The sequence below is a fragment of the Neoarius graeffei genome, chromosome 1, assembly GCF_027579695.1.
Source record: "Neoarius graeffei isolate fNeoGra1 chromosome 1, fNeoGra1.pri, whole genome shotgun sequence".
Taxonomy (NCBI): Eukaryota; Metazoa; Chordata; class Actinopteri; order Siluriformes; family Ariidae; genus Neoarius; species Neoarius graeffei.
In genome coordinates, this window is record NC_083569.1 from 114,366,301 (window position 1) to 114,381,543 (window position 15,243).

The 15,243-nt window shown below is 40.6% G+C and overlaps 1 protein-coding gene and 1 long non-coding RNA gene across 2 annotated transcripts in view; both read left to right on the plus strand.

Moving 5' to 3' along the window:
* The window catches only part of LOC132882162 (sialoadhesin-like), a 216,871-nt gene that overhangs the window by 87,117 nt on the left and 114,511 nt on the right, over positions 1–15,243 (plus strand). The gene's annotated exons all lie outside the window — the stretch shown is intronic.
* LOC132882410 (uncharacterized) lies at positions 10,321–11,272 on the plus strand. Its single transcript, XR_009654210.1, has 2 exons — positions 10,321–10,547; positions 11,025–11,272. It is a non-coding gene; the product is annotated as an uncharacterized LOC132882410 (long non-coding RNA).

Consider the following 15,243-nt stretch of genomic DNA (forward strand, 5'->3'; position numbering starts at 1 on the left):
AATCAATCAACAATAAATAAGCAAGCAAGCAAATGATGCTATAAGTTAAAACTGTATTGCTCTATTTAGATCTTTTGTACAGCATATTGCCTGATAGGTTCAGCTTTTATAAAATATTTACAGGGATTTCCTTTTCAGGAAATTTCTGAGGAAACTCACCTTTCTCCTTCATGGTCCTGCCTTCAGGTGAAGAGATTTGGTGCCATTTGGAGATGTTTTTGCCTGTGTTTGGAGAAACTTACACAGAATCTTCCCACTCCTTTTTCGAACAATGTGCGGTGTATTGTAATGTCTTAGCTCTTTATGTTATTTTATTTCGTTATTTTTTGTCACTTTCTCATTGTCTTTCTTTTGTATGTATAAATAGTTACATACATTTTTTTATACATGTTCGAAATAAAAATAAATTCATTCATTCATTCATTCATTCATTCATTCAATTTTAGGAGTTGAAGATAACTCCATCAAATTTGAGATTCAGATGGACAAGTACGTTGGGCATCCCAAAAAGCTGAAATTTGACAATCACCATTTACTAAAAAAATAAATAAAATTTTTAAAAAATCTTCTGATACACTGTAGATTCTTAAAGCTCGGAGTGTCCACTCAGAACCACTACTGTGGAGTGTGACATGACAAATATATTCAATACTGAACCCAGGCACCCCAAAACAGGCAGAAATCCCATTTACTGGCCTCTGGTTAAACCCATTCCAGTCTGAAGGAGGTCAGGTTTAAAATTATACTACAGTTACTACTAGAGGGAGTCAAAGGCAATTTATTTTCACTTTTCAATCGCTGGCCACCACATACTGAGTTACTGTAGCCTTCCTGTCAGTGTGATCCAGTCTGGTCATTCTCCTCTGACCTCTCTCACAACAAGGTGTTTCTTTTTGTCTTTTTCTTTGTGTAATCTATACACACTGTTGTGTGTGAAAATCGAAGGACATTCTGAAGTACAAGTTATTGCATGAGTTAATGCATTGTGTTGCTGCCACATGATTGGCTGATTGGATAACTGCATGAATGAGCAGGTGCATAGGTGTTCCTAATAAAGTGGACAGTGTGAATATGATGACCACTTAATATTTTGCCTATTTACAGCACTGCTATTCAGTGTGTTATTCTTGAGCACAAATTATTTTAATTCCAGTAAAGTGAAACATTATAGATTTTACAGTGTGAGTCATAAAACAGGCTTAATGTCAAAAATAAAGAGACAGGAGCGACCATGTCTGTGTCAACTGAAATATAAAACTGACATACATAGACCCTCCCTCTCTCTGTCACAAGAAGTGGTAAGACTTTAACACACACCGCTGCTCTGTCAGTCAGTCAGTCATTAGAGTTACAGGATGGAGCTCAGTCCACTCCCTGTGATGCTCTGTGAGTAAATGTTCTCTTTGTGTCTTCATTAGAGTGAGTGGTGGGGTATAAAGTTGTTATTCTGCAGTGTGAATGTCCTGAGTGATGAGTTTATTGTGTCATTAGGACATTGTGTGTACTTCAGCATGACTGCTCAGGTGGATCAGTGTATCCATATCTCTTATGAGAAGGGTTTGGTTTGATGTGTAACGACTCTCAGATCAACGATGATAGATCAACAGGTAAGACTACAAGTAGAGCAAGTTTAAAACACAGGGTTTAAATAATCTAATGAGTGTAAACGAGTCTGTATTGTTGGAATCTGTTCCTGATCTTCTGTGTCCTGCTGTCATCTGCTGCTCAGTGACAACCTCTCATGATCATTTGATCTCCTAAAAGAAAATGACTGGATGGTGTTTGTACTTTCATCAGTGGAAGTCATGGTTGTGATGAACTGAAATGTCTTTAGCTGCTATGGTGAGACTCTGGTGGTCTTTCTTGTGCACAGAAAGGTTTTAACAAAACCATGTTAGCATTAACTAGACTTCCTGAGAAAATGCTGTAGAACTAAATGCCTAGTTTCCTTTTTTTTTTCTTTTTTACTATAATGGTCTGTGCAGGGAAACATCTTACCACAGGAAGTTCACTATAATACACACTAATACCACACTAATGCACAGAACTTTTTTTTCCCAATAATCACGAATCATTATTTACCTTTCTGTTTAAAATAATAGAAAATAAGAGCAGAAACAAACATTTCTCATTAGTCCTGTACACACACAGGGCAGTGACCGTGTGAGAGGCCTGAGAGCAGAGGCCAGTTCAAGGATGTGGTTTATTTTCTATTTTAATATCATGGTGCAAATTCAGTTGTGAAGAAGGAGGAAGTTGTGAAAGTGGACATGTGAAAGCAAGAACTAACTTTTAACTTTGTAACTCGTGGACTTTACTGTGAACAGAGAAGCTTTAACAAAACCATGTTTGCATTAACTGGACTTACTGAGAAAATGCCTTATAACTCAATACCAAATTTCCATTTGTGTTCCTGAGCAGGGAAATACCTTACTACAACAAGTTCTTGTGTGTGTGTGTGTGTGTGTGTGTGTGTGTGTGTGTGTGTGTGTGTTTGAATAATAATCATTCTTTACTTATTTGTGTAAAACAACAACAACAAAAGCAGTTATGCAGAAATAAACGTCTTATTAGCCTTGTTCACACACACACACACACACACACACACACACACACACACACACACACACACACACACACAAAGCAGTGACCATTTCAGAGAACAGACACAAGTTGGCAGTTGTGGTTTCGCTTCTTCTTCTTTTTTTTAATTCAGTGATGTCAGTTCAGCAGTGAAGAAGGGGGGGGGGGGAGGTGTGAAGACAGTTGTGCTAAAGCAATAACTGACTTATAACTTTTTAATTGTAACCCCACTGACACTTATTGTTTTGTTTTAAAGCCAAAGGTTGTCCAAACTGAAAATATTTGCATGTTGCATGGATTCATGTTGTTGAGGCCAAATTCTGAACCTACCACCTGCATCATGCAGTAAAAATCAAGGTGTATTAGACCAGGTGTCCAATTTCCAAACACCCAGTTCGGGTGGGCCTGTGCCCACTCTCGGGTCAGATTCCTTTTCTTGGCTAACAGGACTGATCTTCTGCTGTTGTGGCCCATCTGCCAAAAGATTTCACAGTGTTTTTTTTTTGTGTGTGTGTGTGTTGTGAGATATATTTCTGTTCACAGTGGCTATTTCAGACCTGCTGCATTTGACTACAGGTCATAAAACGCCCCTTCAACTCGAAATTCCTACTTGTGAACTCTCAACTACGAGTTCCTCCAAGTTCAACATGGCAATCAGACTTACACAAAGGAGCATCTCTTCAGGTGATGATACATGGGGCAACTTTTTGGGCAATGTTACTGGGCAGTGTTCCCAGCAACGGGCAACCAGGTGAGACACTGGGCAACTAATTAGGGCAACAGACAATTGGTAACAACCAATCAGATAAGAGCAAATATGTTGCCAGTGAGACAGACACGCAAAGATGGACACTGAAACATTTGCAGCTGTCGCTTTTGTCTCGGCTTCAGCGCTCAAGTCCGTATGACTTCTGGAATAAAAGTGAATAGACACTCTGGTCAAAAGATAATTTGTCATTATTTTTACATTTATAAGTCAAAATATTCTGTTAAAAGCAAACATTTCTTAAATCTCTTTAAAAATGCTACTAGTCTCAATCACATACTATAACGAATAACTGACACATACATCACAAAAACATAACGGCAAAAACAATATCATTTAATTCTCATGTCGGCAAAAAAAAAAAAAGGACCGGGACCAGGAGATGCTGCTGAGGAGAAAAAGGGGTGACAGAGCTCCTGAATGGCTTTCTTTCTTTTTTAGATCCCAAAGTTTCACCCTCAGATTCTAGAAGCATTCGTGCTCTGTATGTGAATTAGATCAAACAATAAGTTAGACAATCTCTATCGCAAATTTTTTTTTTAAAAATGAGCTGCCCAACACTTTTACCTTGATGCAAGAGAGCTAACATTATTCCTACATAGCTAGCGATAACTTTCAGCTAAGTATGCTCGCAAAAACCACCGCTAGTTAGCTAAATCCCATTCAGTTTCTATGGAGCGGTTGTTAGGTAACCGCAGTTTACACTTAGCTCTTGTCTCTCTTTTTCTTTGCTCCACTGCCGTTGAGACGCTGCCATCTTTGTTGAAAATTTCAGAAGCTCTCAGGTGGTCGTGTGATTCGCTGCTAGCACTCTGATTGGATGATCTTAAAAAGTTGCCCGAAATGATCAAAATTGTTCAGATAGAAATTATGTTGCCCAATCTCAGTGGGAAAGTGTTGAAGTACAGTTGCCCAGCGACATTGCCTGAAAAGTTGCCCCATGTATCATCACCTTTACTTTTCAGTGAGTTATGCTGTATATAAAAAGGATTTGCTTTAGTGAAGTCTATAACACTGATCATACAGTTTGTTGTATTGAGAAGGAAGGCTAACAAAAGATGAAGATGGAGCCACCCATGTTTTCCCCCTTTGTACTTTGAATCAGTGGAGGTTAAAATGATGTCATTCCGATCTCTAATTTAACTTTTCTGAGGTCAGTCGAATGTAGAATTCCTGTAACTTTACTGTCAGGCCATTCTTCTCTAACCTCTCTCATCAACAAGACATTTCCACCTATTGGGGTGTGTGGGTCCTCCCTCCCCCCATTTCTGTGTAAAGTCTAGACACTGCCTGCAACCATATCACAGTCAAAGTGACTGAGATCACAGTTTTTCTCATTATGATGTTTGATGTGAACATTAACTGAAGATCTTGACCTGTATCCTGGGCTGCTGCTGGTGAAGTGAATGGTGGTGACAATTATAAGGACCCACAGCATTCCAGTAGTTCACAGGCTCCTTGTTATCACTGAATTGTTGTGTGCATGATTCAGTAAATCACACTGATTGAAACAGAATTTAAGCAAGACCATCAGCTTTGATGAAACAAATTACAATTTCCAAACCTGCTAAAGTTGGGCTACTTTTAACTTGTTTCTGATGTTAAGGCAGAGATTTTCTGAGAGGAACATCTCTGGCTAAAGTGACTGGTTCGCGTTATTTTATTTGAACATTGCTGAAAATATCTTTGTGAAGTGCCCAGGCAGTCGTATCGGTTTGGTGTTTGTTCTGATATTTGTGTGCGCCTGTGCTCTCACAGCTAAATGTTCTCAGAAACAGTTTACTGCTTATTTAGGACTTTTCACAACAGTTTTGGTTCTCAAACAAACATCTAAGCAGTGAAATAAGTGTGTGTTAGTTCTTTTACTGAATAGATAGTGTGGTAGATGACTTTTCATATCATGGACCATGGAAACAGTAGGGCTCGACTTAGGGGAATGAATATTTTTTATAGCGACTGCTCTCCCTTCTCACTGTCCTTTCCTCTAATGGGCAATGTGTCTTTGAATCAGTTGCGAAGGAAAATGTGATTTGAAACAAAGAAATCAAGAAACAAACATACATTTGAATTCATGTGACTGCTCTATAAGCCAATCAAAGTTCACTTATACTGTATCTATATATGGGTCTGTCTCAGAAACTGGGTACTGTGGGGGTACCCCCATTAAATATACTCAATCAATAAACTGTACAGTTTTGAATGGTGATGTTGGTTTTAATTTGAAATAAAATGATGAAAGAAATAATACAGATAAAACTAAATCTTTGATGTGAATACTCTATTCAGAATTTGGCAAAAATTCTGCAAATTCATGGAAAAATGGCGGCTTGATCTTGGACATGATAAATGGTTGACTACATCGCATTCCCTTAAAAAGGTTGTAGTCCACTGAAAAGTCTACCGTTTAGATCAAAACACACGATCGTATTGCATATGCAGAAAATGGAGTTACAACGGTGATCAAACATTTTGCATGATGTTTTATTATGGTTATGGTTATTCTGTGAGCACACCAATCTTTAGTTGTATAAAGTTACAACTTAAAATACAATTTGTGATAGGAAAGCCTCAGGGTCAAGGTCACTACCTCACCGAAAGTAGTAACTTAATTTCACTACGCCATATAAAAATTTAGTTATAAATCTGCGATTTTGTTTTTTAAAATGAAAGCTGAATGTTAGGTATAGAATATGTTTCTTCGAGAATATGTTACAATGGTAGCTGGTCTTGTACGAATTTCTGAGCTATGAAATGAGTTGTGGTCTATTTTTTACCTTAGCGTGTTATTTGTGTGCGGGGAAGGACACACATTAACAATTTGCATGTGTAGAATGGAATTTTCCACTCCAACAGTTAGAAATTGATCGTGCTTCCATTTGCGGTCTTTCTGTTACGTGAGTGATCTGTTCGGACGTTATCACTGAAAAGGTGAGTTTTGACAGTTTTATTTTGCTTTAGTCTTTCAGTATAAGGCAATAGAATGTTTCTTTTTCTTCTTCCTTTCATATTTCGTATTGTTTGCGTATTTTTGGCCAATATTTTGCAACCACGGTCAATTTAGATCGAACTTTTGCTAGAATCTTCGGCCAGTCATTTTGCCCCACCCCTGCCTCGCACTCCATCCAGTGTGGTAGTGATGTCCCGTTGCTCGCACGCCGCACCAGAGACCCGCGCGACCTTCAGCCAGTACAGTCACTGTTCTTTTACCACCGCCATTATTCTCATCTTTCCGGTGTGTTCTTGATTTTTCCATTGTGTCCTATTGTCCTATTTCGCCATCTCAAATACCCAAAATGTATCATATTATTCATATTTAAGTGAATAATCAATTCTGTCATCATAACTTGGCATTTTTAACCCAAGCAATCAAAAAGAGAAAATGTATTCAATATTTTCACTCATGTGTGAAGGAGGGGCTTTAATTCTTCATGATGTAGTTATTTTGTATGGAAATCAATTTTACAAAAGCATTTGAATTGTAATAAAAAAAAATTTCCACAGTGGAGGCCAGATAAAGCATATGATATCTTTGTTCTTATTCAACATGACAAAAGAAACATTGAGTGTTAGGTAAATGCAAAAAAAAAATAGTAAAATTAGAAAATTTATTTTTTGATTATAAGGTCCCAAATGAGAGACCAGTTTTTGAGACGGACCCATATATATATATATATATATATATATATATATATATATATATAATTTACCAGCTGGTAGGTCCATATCGTGAAATACCGTGACCGAGGTCTTGAAAATACTGACCGAATCCCTCTGGGCCGAGGTCAGTATTTTCAAGGCCGAGGTCACGGTATTTCACCATACAGACCGACCTTAAGCTGGTAAATAATATCTCATCTCATCTCATTATCTGTAGCCGCTTTATCCTGTTCTACAGGGTCGCAGGCAAGCTGGAGCCTATCCCAGCTGACTACGGGCGAAAGGCGGGGTACACCCTGGACAAGTCGCCAGGTCATCACAGGGCTGACACATAGACACAGACAACCATTCACACTCACATTCACACCTACGGCCAATTTAGAGTCACCAGTTAACCTAACCTGCATGTCTTTGGACTGTGGGGGAAACCGGAGCACCCGGAGGAAACCCACGCGGACACGGGGAGAACATGCAAACTCCACACAGAAAGGCCCTCGCCGGCCACGGGGCTCGAACCTGGACCTTCTTGCTGTGAGGCGACAGCGCTAACCACTACACCACCGTGCCGCCCGGTAAATAATATATTTATTTTTTTCTTTCCCAAATTCTCACAGAAAATGAGAGTGCCTGAAAGAGAAAACAAAGCCAAGGCGAGCTAGCATTTTGAATCCTCATTCATGGCTGTAATGCAAATGGCTTCCTCCTGGGTATACAAGTGCACTTCCATGGCAGGAAAAAAAAAACAAAAACTTTTTGCCGCCTATGTAGTCCTCTATTTATGCAAAATTGAGTCATTCAGGAGACAGCCATGTTTTTGCTCGGCGTTAGCAATAATTACAGGTTTTCAGCTTTCTCCTGAAATGTTTTCTTTTATTTCGTCTTCATCAGGGTAGTAAAACTCGCTTTCGCTGTGAACACTGTTGTTATCGCAATCCATGCTGTAAAATTAATGTGATTATACTGAGAAATGCAAAAATAAATGTTGCCAAAAATTGCTGCTATGTTTGTTGTTGTGAACGAGCGAGTCTCCAAAGGTCTATAACCACGGTCCATATCAGAGGATTCTGGACCGCTCGCGAGCCAATCAGAGTGCATGATTTGATGGAAACCAGACCATGAAAAAAATAATTAATTTTATTGGTTGGGGAACTGTTGGGCCTGAGCAATTCAAAATGTGTTCCACAGTCCATGTATCATTCTGAGCTGGAGTCTGATCCACGGGCGCAGATAGAGGGGGGGACGGGGGGGATTCGTCCCACCCAGATTTAAATTCACCTCGTTTGGTCCCCCCCACTTATAGGGAGGAAAAAACATCTATGCTGTCTTTCTTTGCATAAGGCAAACCTCATGTAAAAATCAAAAGACTAATTACCATTCGGTTTATTGAGGTGCACAGCAGTACAGACGTAGCTGCAACTGCGCAGACTGCACAGGTTGTGAGCTCGAGCTTGGTTGCTATGGTTACCCACAAGTTTGACAGGCATATCGGGGACAGCGCCTCCTAGTTCAGGACCCCAACACGGCATGAAGAAGGGTGCCAAAAGGCAGAAAACGATTGCATCATTTTTTCAAAAAAAAAAAATCCCGACTGTAAGTAAACTGTGCCTTACTTTATCATATCACCTTGCAATTTTTTGATAGTCTGTTCAAAGTAATGTCGTAGTGAAAGTAAAATCGTACGGAGTAGAGAAGCCTTTCTGGTAGCCTCCTTCTTTCGGTGGTAGCCTGTAGATACAGTGCTCAGAAGGCAGTTTTAATGTTTAATCTGGCGGTCCCTGCCATAATTTCAGCGAGCATATTGTTTCATAAGGAAACTTTGCGAAGAGTTGTTGACTGACTGCCGCTCACGCAACACACAGGCATAGTTAGAAAGTCAGGATGCACTAGTTTACACTTCACACACACACACACACGTAGCCCAGCCTCTCGCTATGTTTAACAGTTGGAACTTAGCGGTTTTAAAACTAGTTTTGCAGTTTTGCAATTTCTGTGCGTGATGATAATGTGTAAATTTTGGATTTCCATAGGCTATGTTAAAATGTTATCATTGTCCTGGCCTGCAGGTAGTTCCTGGTGATGGCAGTGAGGGAGGTGAAATAACATGTATACACACCACCGTTCAAAAGTTTGGGGTCACCCAGACAATTTTGTGTTTTCCATGAAAAGTCACACTTTTATTTCCCACCATAAGTTGTAAAATGAATAGAAAATATGGTCAAGACATTTTTCTGGCCATTTTGAGCATTTAATCGACCCCACAAATGTGATGCTCCAGAAACTCAATCTGCTCAAAGGAAGGTCAGTTTTATAGCTTCTCTAAAGAGCTAAACTGTTTTCAGCTGTGCTAACATGATTGTACAAGGGTTTTCTAATCATCCATTAGCCTTCTGAGGCAATGAGCAAACACATTGTACCATTAGAACACTGGAGTGAGAGTTGTTGGAAATGGGCCTCTATGGACCCTTTTCACGTGACGTCACGACAAACGCGGCCGCCATTTTGGACGTGTACTACCAGTAGTTTACCACAGCCAGCATTGAGGAACGGCAGCAAAGAAAGTGTTTATTTTCAGCAAGACTTCCATCATGCCACTATATTGTTGTGCACCTGGATGTAGTAACCATCAACAAACAAGGCAAGGGTTATCATTTTATCGGATCCCGACGGAGAAGATGGATAGCGGCCATAAACAGGAAAGATTGGCAGCCCTCGGCGTACCAGTGCTTGTGTAGTGACCACTTTGTTGGAGGTAAGACGAATAAAATTAGCCAGAAAAGGCATTACATTGCTGTTAACATTCTGTGGCGGCGAGTGTGTAACCAAATAGGCTAAAATAACCCATTGTAACCTCTTTGTTCTTCTGTAGTAGCTATTAGCTAACGACATTAGCTAGCGTTGTGTTCCTTTGCTGTTGGTAGACTGTAGGACAGATCAGAGGCAGTGTCCTACAAACAGCGCTTAATTTGAGGGGGAGCAAGCCGGAGCGCGCTCCGGAACCTCGGGCGTTGGCTCCGGCAGCTATTTACACTGGATCCAGTGATCCGACACCTCTCTTGACTATGTAACAAAAAAAACAAAAAAACAAAACGATTGTCTTCAGGCTTGCCATCCTTCCACTTGCGAGTGGTAAGTGATCTGCGCTGGGATCACACACACAGCGGCTCAGTCCCGAATCGTGGCTCGTGCACTTCACTCGCGCGCTGTGTGAGCTGCGCAGGGCCGGAGTGCGCACCCTCCAGAGGGCACTCGCTGTTCAGGGCGGAGTGATTTGGAGCGCAGGATGCCTGCGGAGCCGAGCGTTTCCGTGTATTGGTGTTGCTGTGTGCAGACGAATCGCTTTTAAAAACGTTAATCTGATGATCCGCTGATACGGTCTAATGTAAACATGGGCTAAGTGTTCAAAATAAGAGGAACATGTATTTGTCTCTTAAATCCAGGCCGTTCCCTGTAATCTCAAACAGCGGTTGGAGAAAGTAATGGCAAATAGCGAGTGCACAAACCATAGAAGGGAAACTGTACACAGCGCCAGGGCAGTGTGATGGTATGTCTACTTTTAGATTGTGTTAGCTTATCAATGAACACACTCGTCACTCGATGAGTTTCACGTCTTTACGACGGATACTTAAATGTGTGTTAGGTATTACACTGAAAAAAAAAAAGTCATTGGATTTACTCTATTTTAATGCGTACATCGGTCCCACACAATCAAATTGTATAAGCTTAAAGTGATTTCATCCCCATGATTTTATTGTGCAAGTTTGAAGTGATTTTATCACCTAAATCAGACGTGAAGAAATCACTTCAACCTTACACAATGCATTTGAGTTCCAGTACATTTAAAATGTGTTGGAACAACGTGTTTTTTATAAGTAGTCCGAAAATGTTTACTTCACCTTAATCCTAGGTGATAAAATCACTTCAACCTTACACAATGCATTGATGTTCCAGTAACAATAAAACGTGTTGGAACTATGTGATTTTTATAAATAGTCTGAAAGTGTTTATTTCACTGTGGCAGCGGGGGCGTGGTCAAGCACCGGTCTGTGACAGGAGGGCGGAGTCGGGGAAGGTAAGTGGCAGATTCACTTCACCTGAGAGCAATTAACCTGTGTTTGTGTGTCTTCCCAGGGACCGCGCCCTATTTAGGGAGGGAGAGCGAGAGCAGAGGAGATCTCTCCCGAACCAGACACCTGATGTGTGTGTGTCTGCGTTAAACCTATTGTGTTCCCTGAAAAGTGAAACAATAAAACTGTTTGTTGAACCTGATCTCTGTCCTGCCGTCCTCTGTGCTCCACCCACACCTAGGGAAAGCTACATTCACCTTAATCAAAGGTGATGAAACCACTTTAACTTTACTGAATTGGATTGTGTGGGACCGATGTACACATTAAAATGGAGTAAATTGAAGGTTATGGAATGACTTGAATTACATACATTTCAGTGACATTCAAATGTTCTCATACTCGTTCTAAACAAATGTGTTGTAGATTCCAATTAGATGTTGAAGCATGTGCAAACACAAAAGATAACAAAATGGCAGCCAGAGTTCTGTAAGAAAATGTATTGTATTTCACAAAATGTAAAACTGTATTCAGTAACACAATTTTAAAAAAAGGCATATTTTCTCTCTTTATATATATAATATAATCTTTTTTCTCAAATACTTACCAATTATCCAATTCTATATTAGTTTATTAGTTACTAAACATTAACCAAAAAAGATTGAATTTGGCAAGAGGCAGCATAGTTGCAAACTTACTCAAGCCACCATCATACCCAGTGCTTTGTGAGCAACATAAAACATAGACTGTGGAACACAACATGGGACTGGGACACCCAACGGGGAGAGACCCAAAAAGTCACAGTAATACAATCTGAGGCACTGAAAACCTGAGAGTTCTCTAATCCAGCTGGTACTGATGCCAACACTTCCAAGGTTCTATTGTTAATGGTGCTGGAGCCTGCTCTTCAGAGCCTGGGCTTTCTTAGACAGTCTTCCAGGGTCCAATTCCATGAAAATCTTCTGGATAACCTCGAAGGTGTATAGCTGGGTAGCTCAAATTGATGGCATACATTAGGCCAAACAGCAGGGCTACAGCCAAAGCCACACTTTCCAGCCCTTCCACTGCCTTGTTTCCTTCAATCACAACTGCAACGTCAGATTGGGATGCCCGGTCTTCTTTTCGCACACAAATGCCAATTGTGATGCCCTCAATGGCTTCTTCCACTTCCAGTTCATCCATGCCCTATTCGAAACAAACACAAGTAAATAAACAAAACATGTTCAGAGCAAATACGCACACACCTCACACTCTGGAATGTGTGAACACCTCAAGCAATTCACACCAGCCCTGTGATCTTGTTAAAATCCTGCGGGCTGAACTGAATGTTCTTTTTTTTTTTTTTTAAATTAAAAAAGGCTACTGTACATGCACACACTTAATACCCAAAAAGCAAATGTCCAACATTCATGACAGCTTAAATGTGCCTGAACATATTCTGTTGTATGAGTGGGAGTTACATTGGCCTCAGCCTAGGGGTGGGCAATATGGCAAAAATGTCATATCACGATTTTTTAACATGAAATCTTGATTTCGATTTTTAATCACGATCCATCCAATGGGGAAATAACATGCATTTTAGGGCTGTAAATGTCAACACACTGATAAAGTGCTCTATTGGAATAAAAAAATAAAAGTGAGGACAACAACAGTAGGTAAGTAGGTAAGTAAACATCACTCTGATAAACTAAGGATCTACATGATCTATACGATTTCTCCACTTAGGCAGATTGTCGTCAATCTTCTACAACCCCGATTCCAAAAAAGTTGGGACAAAGTACGAATTGTAAATAAAAATGGAATGCAATGATGTGGAAGTTTCAAAATTCCATATTTTATTCAGAATAGAACATAGATGACATATCAAATGTTTAAACTGAGAAAATGTATCATTTAAAGAGAAAAATTAGGTGATTTTTTAAATTTCATGACAACAACACATCTCAAAAAAGTTGGGACAAGGCCATGTTTACCACTGTGAGACATCCCCTTTTCTCTTTACAACAGTCTGCAAACGTCTGGGGACTGAGGAGACAAGTTGCTCAAGTTTAGGGATAGGAATGTTAACCCATTCTTGTCTAATGCAGGATTCTAGTTGCTCAACTGTCTTAGGTCTTTTTTGTCGTATCTTCCGTTTTATGATGCGCCAAATGTTTTCTATGGGTGAAAGATCTGGACTGCAGGCTGGCCAGTTCAGTACCCGGACCCTTCTTCTACGCAGCCATGATGCTGTAATTGATGCAGTATGTGGTTTGGTATTGTCATGTTGGAAAATGCAAGGTCTTCCCTGAAAGAGACGTCGTCTGGATGGGAGCATATGTTGCTCTAGAACCTGGATATACCTTTCAGCATTGACGGTGTCTTTCCAGATGTGTAAGCTGCCCATGCCACACGCACTAATGCAACCCCATACCATCAGAGACGCAGGCTTCTGAACTGAGCGCTGATGACAACTTGGGTCATCCTTCTCCTCTTTAGTCCAAATGACACGGCGTCCCTGATTTCCATAAAGAACTTCAAATTTTGATTCGTCTGACCACAGAACAGTTTTCCACTTTGCCACAGTCCATTTTAAATGAGCCTTGGCCCAGAGAAGACGTCTGCACTTCTGGATCATGTTTAGATACGGCTTCTTCTTTGAACTATAGAGTTTTAGCTGGCAACAGCGGATAGCACGGTGAATTGTGTTCACAGATAATGTTCTCTGGAAATATTCCTGAGCACATTTTGTGATTTCCAATACAGAAGCATGCCTGTATGTGATGCAGTGCCGTCTAAGGCTACGTTTACATTACGTCGAATCAGCGGATCATCAGATTAACGTTCTTAAAACGATTCACGTTTACACTAAAACCGTTAGCCGTGCACACAGCAACACCAATACACGGATACGCTCGGCTCCGCAGGCATCCTGCGCTCCAAATCACTCCGCCCTGAACAGCGAGTGCCCTCTGGAGGGTGCGCACTCCGGCCCTGCGCAGCTCACACAGCGCGCGAGTGAAGTGCACAAGCCACGATTCGGGACTGAGCCGCTGTGTGTGTGATCCCAGTGCATATCACTTACTACTTGCAAGTGGAAGGATGGCAAGCCTAAAGACAATCATAACTACACAAAGGGCAGTATTTGCATCAGTATTTGCAGTATTTTCATACTTTTATACTCTTTAATGAAAGGTGATACAAGGCGGAAGTCCGCGCCGTTTTTCAGCAGTCGCGTCACATGACCAACGCCAGCGAATCAGGAAGGTGGATGTCACAGTGACGTTGTCCAATGAGGACGCCAGCTAGAGCTCAGCACAGCGTATTCGCGTATCTCAATGTTTACACAGCACCGGACCAGATACGATCTAGATTGAATACGTGGACGCTGGCGGATTCCCGTTTCCCAGCTTTTCCAGGTGGTTTAATGTAAACGGACAGTGCATCCGCGAAGAAAACGAGACAGATACGGTCTAATGTAAACGTAGCCTAAGTGCCCGAAGATCACAGGCACCAAGTATGGTTTTCTGGCCTTGACCCTTACGCACAGAGATTCTTCCAGATTCTCTGAATCTTTTGATGATATTATGCACTGTAGATGATGATATGTTCAAACTCTTTGCAATTTTACACTGTCGAACTCCTTTCTGATATTGCTCCACTATTTGTCGGCGCAGAATTAGGGGGATTGGTGATCCTCTTCCCATCTTTACTTCTGAGAGCCGCTGCCACTCCAAGATGCTCTTTTTATACCCAGTCATGTTAATGACCTATTGCCAATTGACCTAATGAGTTGCAATTTGGTCCTCCAGCTGTTCCTTTTTTGTACCTTTAACTTTTCCAGCCTCTTATTGTCCCTGTCCCAACTTTTTTGAGATGTGTTGCTGTCATGAAATTTCAAATGAGCCAATATTTGGCATGAAATTTCAAATTGTCTCACTTTCGACATTTGATATGTTGTCTATGTTCTATTGTGAATACAATATCAGTTTTTGAGATTTGTAAATTATTGCATTCCGTTTTTATTTACAATTTGTACTTTGTCCCAACTTTTTTGGAATCGGGGTTGTACTTGTTCTTATTCTTCATGGTTTTATATCGTCATATCGCACACCCCTACCTCAGCCCATACTCGTAACACTGTTTAGCATAGTAACAAAATGTAGTAACACATGACAACATGACCCTCTTCCAGTA